Source organism: Schistocerca gregaria, unplaced genomic scaffold, assembly GCF_023897955.1.
Source record: "Schistocerca gregaria isolate iqSchGreg1 unplaced genomic scaffold, iqSchGreg1.2 ptg000927l, whole genome shotgun sequence".
Taxonomy (NCBI): Eukaryota; Metazoa; Arthropoda; class Insecta; order Orthoptera; family Acrididae; genus Schistocerca; species Schistocerca gregaria.
The window spans coordinates 42,501-47,500 of record NW_026062284.1 but is presented as its reverse complement, the minus strand read 5'-3'; the positions used below and the strand labels follow the sequence as shown (position 1 = coordinate 47,500).

General features: G+C 55.0%; 3 non-coding genes across 3 annotated transcripts in view; all 3 read left to right on the top strand.

The window, feature by feature from the left end:
* Window positions 1-2,336: 2,336 nt before the first annotated feature.
* On the top strand, window positions 2,337-4,229 carry LOC126325585 (small subunit ribosomal RNA). Its single transcript, XR_007560189.1, has one exon. It is a non-coding gene; the product is annotated as a small subunit ribosomal RNA (ribosomal RNA).
* Window positions 4,230-4,597: 368 nt separating this feature from the next.
* On the top strand, window positions 4,598-4,752 carry LOC126325605 (5.8S ribosomal RNA). The gene has a single exon (XR_007560207.1). It is a non-coding gene; the product is annotated as a 5.8S ribosomal RNA (ribosomal RNA).
* A 188-nt stretch (window positions 4,753-4,940) lies between these two features.
* Window positions 4,941-5,000, top strand: part of LOC126325593 (large subunit ribosomal RNA) — a 4,222-nt gene continuing 4,162 nt past the window's right edge. Inside the window, exon 1 of the ribosomal RNA XR_007560198.1 lies at window positions 4,941-5,000. This exon is cut by the window's right edge and continues 4,162 nt beyond it. This is a non-coding gene — a ribosomal RNA (large subunit ribosomal RNA).

Genomic DNA, 5,000 nt, shown 5'->3' with positions numbered 1-5,000 from the left:
TCAAGTTGTCCCTTAACCTAACTCAAGTTGTCCCTTAACCTAACTCAAGTTGTCCCTTAACCTAACTCAAGTTGTCCCTTAACCTAACTCAAGTTGTCCCTTAACCTAACTCAAGTTGTCCCTTAACCTAACTCAAGTTGTCCCTTAACCTAACTCAAGTTGTCCCTTAACCTAACTCAAGTTGTCCCTTAACCTAACCCACGTTGTCCCTTAACCTAACCCACGTTGTCCCTTAACCTAACCCACGTTGTCCCTTAACCTAACCCACGTTGTCCCTTAACCTAACCCACGTTGTCCCTTAACCTAACCCACGTTGTCCCTTAACCTAACCCACGTTGTCCCTTAACCTAACCCACGTTGTCCCTTAACCTAACCCACGTTGTCCCTTAACCTAACCCACGTTGTCCCTTAACCTAACCCACGTTGTCCCTTAACCTAACCCACGTTGTCCCTTAACCTAACCCACGTTGTCCCTTAACCTAACCCACGTTGTCCCTTAACCTAACCCACGTTGTCCCTTTGCCTAACATAGTTCACTGCTCGGAATCTCTGGTGTCGTTGTTATCCTCATGTAGATGTCTTGCGAGTGTTGCTTACTTTCCACATATTCCCGCTATCCACTGTCAATTGTACTGCAATAGGACTATATCGGCCCCCCCCCCCTCTGTCCCCCTCTTTGTGTCTCTGTCCTCTCAAGCTGGTCGGTCTGGCGTGTGAGTGTTAAATGAGCCTCGCAGCTGTTCAGTTGCATTCAGATGTCGACGCCCTCAGTGTACGTCGTGGTATGGTCTGTGTCCATTGTCCGCTGATGTCGTACGCGTAACCCACACGCTGTACCGATCATCGGTAGTTACGTACAGAGTGAAGTAGTGTGATACGTGTGACTGTACGCTGGCTGTGCCCAACGGTGTCGAATCTCAATTTCCATATGTTGTGCTCGATGCTACTTGTCTCGTCTCCCAATAACAGCTAGGTTGCACTGTGGTACGCCGTAGAGGCGTGTGGGAGGAACGTACGAACGCATTGTATGTCACCCTGGGTCGCTGGGGGTGGTGGTGCGGTGAGTCAGGTCAGGTCAGGTCAGGTCAGGTCAGCGTGAGCCGTCTGATGTAGTGACGCGTGTATTCCGACTTTGTCGTATTGCCTCACACAAAGTGCTACCCTGGTGGACCGCGTTCCATATCTGGGACATGCCGCAGATGCCGGTTGACAGTGGATCGCGGAAGGGACATCGCATACTTGCGCGGGCCACCTTCCACGTGTTCTCTTCTGCACATGTCGCAGTGTGTATGTGGTCTGATGTAGCGTGTCGTGACACATGACATCCTGGCATGCAAGAATTGTTGAATTCGCAAATGTAGGTGGACATCTACGTTTACTGCCCAAGATACGCAAATGAACTGGAAATCCGTTGTTGAGCGGTTGTTCACGCTGGAGGTGAATCTGTGATGGCGACGATCGGTACAGCTATTAACCGGTTGTTTCAGCGGTACCCGCCACATCCACACACGTGACTAGGCCCATGTGGGTATGAAGCGATACGCGGCGGTGGCTTGGTGGGACTGTTCCCGGCCGGTGAAGGGGGGCCGCCCGGCGTGTTGGCCGCGCGCTGCGTGGGCGCACGCGCAACAGCCGGCTGGTGGGGGGCGCCGAGTGGCAGGAGCGCCAGCCGACGGGCCCGGCAGGCGGCGCAGCTACGCTGCGGCGCACCCTGCACGCGGCGCCTGGCGGCCAAAGTTGGTTCAGCCGAGCCCGGTGCGAAGCGCGGTGGACATCTGCAGTGTGCTGGTCTGATTGAGGACTGTGTGCGTTGAGGATGCGCCGCCGCCTGGCACTCGGCGCCGCGACGCCGTCTGCTGCTCGGTCGCCCCAGCGGTTCTCGCAGGTGGTTTGTATCGCAGTTGTGCGGACGTGTTGGCGCGTGCGCTGTGCTGGGAGAGTTCGCTTCTGCACCCAAGTGGGGCTTTGCCCTTGTGTGGCGCTGGCGTTGGAGCTGCCGGTCACCATAGGTGGCGCGTGTTGTCTCCCGCCGGCAATGCCACGACAGCACGCTCCCGGGCCTCTGTCGGCAGCGGCAAGCTCAGTTGGGAGCAAGGGTGTTCGCACTAAAACCGTCTACTCGCCTAACTCCGGGCGATTGCGCCTCTCTCGAAACCGACCAAGTACCTAGGACGGCGCTGCGCGCCGCCGGGACCTGAGAGGGTTTCGAGGTGTATCGTGCAGGGGAGCTCGGCCTCCTCCTGTTTGCAGAATAATTGAGCGGACGCTTGCGTGTTCGCGCGGGCCCCCGGGACACACTCCCGGGCGGCCGGCTGCTCAGCTCTAGTTGACGCAGCTCCCTGGTTGATCCTGCCAGTAGTCATATGCTTGTCTCAAAGATTAAGCCATGCATGTCTCAGTACAAGCCGCATTAAGGTGAAACCGCGAATGGCTCATTAAATCAGTTATGGTTCCTTAGATCGTACCCACGTTACTTGGATAACTGTGGTAATTCTAGAGCTAATACATGCAAACAGAGTCCCGACCAGAGATGGAAGGGACGCTTTTATTAGATCAAAACCAATCGGATTGGCTTGTCTGGTCCGTTTGCCTTGGTGACTCTGAATAACTTTGGGCTGATCGCACGGTCCTCGTACCGGCGACGCATCTTTCAAATGTCTGCCTTATCAACTGTCGATGGTAGGTTCTGCGCCTACCATGGTTGTAACGGGTAACGGGGAATCAGGGTTCGATTCCGGAGAGGGAGCCTGAGAAACGGCTACCACATCCAAGGAAGGCAGCAGGCGCGCAAATTACCCACTCCCGGCACGGGGAGGTAGTGACGAAAAATAACGATACGGGACTCATCCGAGGCCCCGTAATCGGAATGAGTACACTTTAAATCCTTTAACGAGTATCTATTGGAGGGCAAGTCTGGTGCCAGCAGCCGCGGTAATTCCAGCTCCAATAGCGTATATTAAAGTTGTTGCGGTTAAAAAGCTCGTAGTTGGATTTGTGTCCCACGCTGTTGGTTCACCGCCCGTCGGTGTTTAACTGGCATGTATCGTGGGACGTCCTGCCGGTGGGGCGAGCCGAAGGGGTGCTTTCGCGTCCCGAGGCGGACCCCGTTTAAATCCTACCAGGGTGCTCTTTGTTGAGTGTCTCGGTGGGCCGGCACGTTTACTTTGAACAAATTAGAGTGCTTAAAGCAGGCAAGCCCGCCTGAATACTGTGTGCATGGAATAATGGAATAGGACCTCGGTTCTATTTTGTTCGTTTTCGGAACCCGAGGTAATGATTAATAGGGACAGGCGGGGGCATTCGTATTGCGACGTTAGAGGTGAAATTCTTGGATCGTCGCAAGACGAACAGAAGCGAAAGCATTTGCCAAGTATGTTTTCATTAATCAAGAACGAAAGTTAGAGGTTCGAAGGCGATCAGATACCGCCCTAGTTCTAACCATAAACGATGCCAGCCAGCGATCCGCCGCAGTTCCTCCGATGACTCGGCGGGCAGCCTCCGGGAAACCAAAGCTTTTGGGTTCCGGGGGAAGTATGGTTGCAAAGCTGAAACTTAAAGGAATTGACGGAAGGGCACCACCAGGAGTGGAGCCTGCGGCTTAATTTGACTCAACACGGGAAACCTCACCAGGCCCGGACACCGGAAGGATTGACAGATTGATAGCTCTTTCTTGATTCGGTGGGTGGTGGTGCATGGCCGTTCTTAGTTGGTGGAGCGATTTGTCTGGTTAATTCCGATAACGAACGAGACTCTAGCCTGCTAACTAGTCGCGTGACATCCTTCGTGCTGTCAGCGATTACTTTTCTTCTTAGAGGGACAGGCGGCTTCTAGCCGCACGAGATTGAGCAATAACAGGTCTGTGATGCCCTTAGATGTTCTGGGCCGCACGCGCGCTACACTGAAGGAATCAGCGTGTCTTCCTAGGCCGAAAGGTCGGGGTAACCCGCTGAACCTCCTTCGTGCTAGGGATTGGGGCTTGCAATTGTTCCCCATGAACGAGGAATTCCCAGTAAGCGCGAGTCATAAGCTCGCGTTGATTACGTCCCTGCCCTTTGTACACACCGCCCGTCGCTACTACCGATTGAATGATTTAGTGAGGTCTTCGGACTGGTACGCGGCATCGACTCTGTCGTTGCCGATGCTACCGGAAAGATGACCAAACTTGATCATTTAGAGGAAGTAAAAGTCGTAACAAGGTTTCCGTAGGTGAACCTGCGGAAGGATCATTACCGACTAGACTGCATGTCTTTCGATGTGCGTGTCGTGTCGCGCAACACGCTACCTGTACGGCAGTGGCCGTGCGCCGCGTGCGGAACCACGCGTGCCTCTCAAAACTAGCGGAAGTGTTGTTGTTGTTGTTGTGTGGTACGAGCGCTGAAGCTCTGGAGCGGCTGGCCTGCGGTACCTGGCGCCTGGCGCCGGTTTTGAATGACGTTCGCCCGAGTGCCTGTCCGCTCCGGTGTGGAGCCGTACGACGCCCATCGGCTGTGAGGCCGTTGGACACAAAAAAAATAGTGGAACAGGGGCCGTCAGACGCCTCAGTCCCGCAAATGCTACTGTCTTGAAAGAGACAGTGGGAGACTGAAAAGGAAAAGATCACCCAGGACGGTGGATCACTCGGCTCGTGGGTCGATGAAGAACGCAGCAAATTGCGCGTCGACATGTGAACTGCAGGACACATGAACATCGACGTTTCGAACGCACATTGCGGTCCATGGATTCCGTTCCCGGGCCACGTCTGGCTGAGGGTCGGCTACGTATACTGAAGCGCGCGGCGTTTGTCCCGCTTCGGAGACGTGGGAGTGTCGTGGTCGCCTGTGTGGCCGGCCGCGTCTCCTTAAACGTGCGATGCGCGCCCGTCGCCTGGCGGTTCGCATACCGGTACTTTCTCGGTAGCGTGCACAGCCGGCTGGCGGTGTGGCGTGCGACACCTCGTACAACGACCTCAGAGCAGGCGAGACTACCCGCTGAATTTAAGCATATTACTAAGCGGAGGAAAA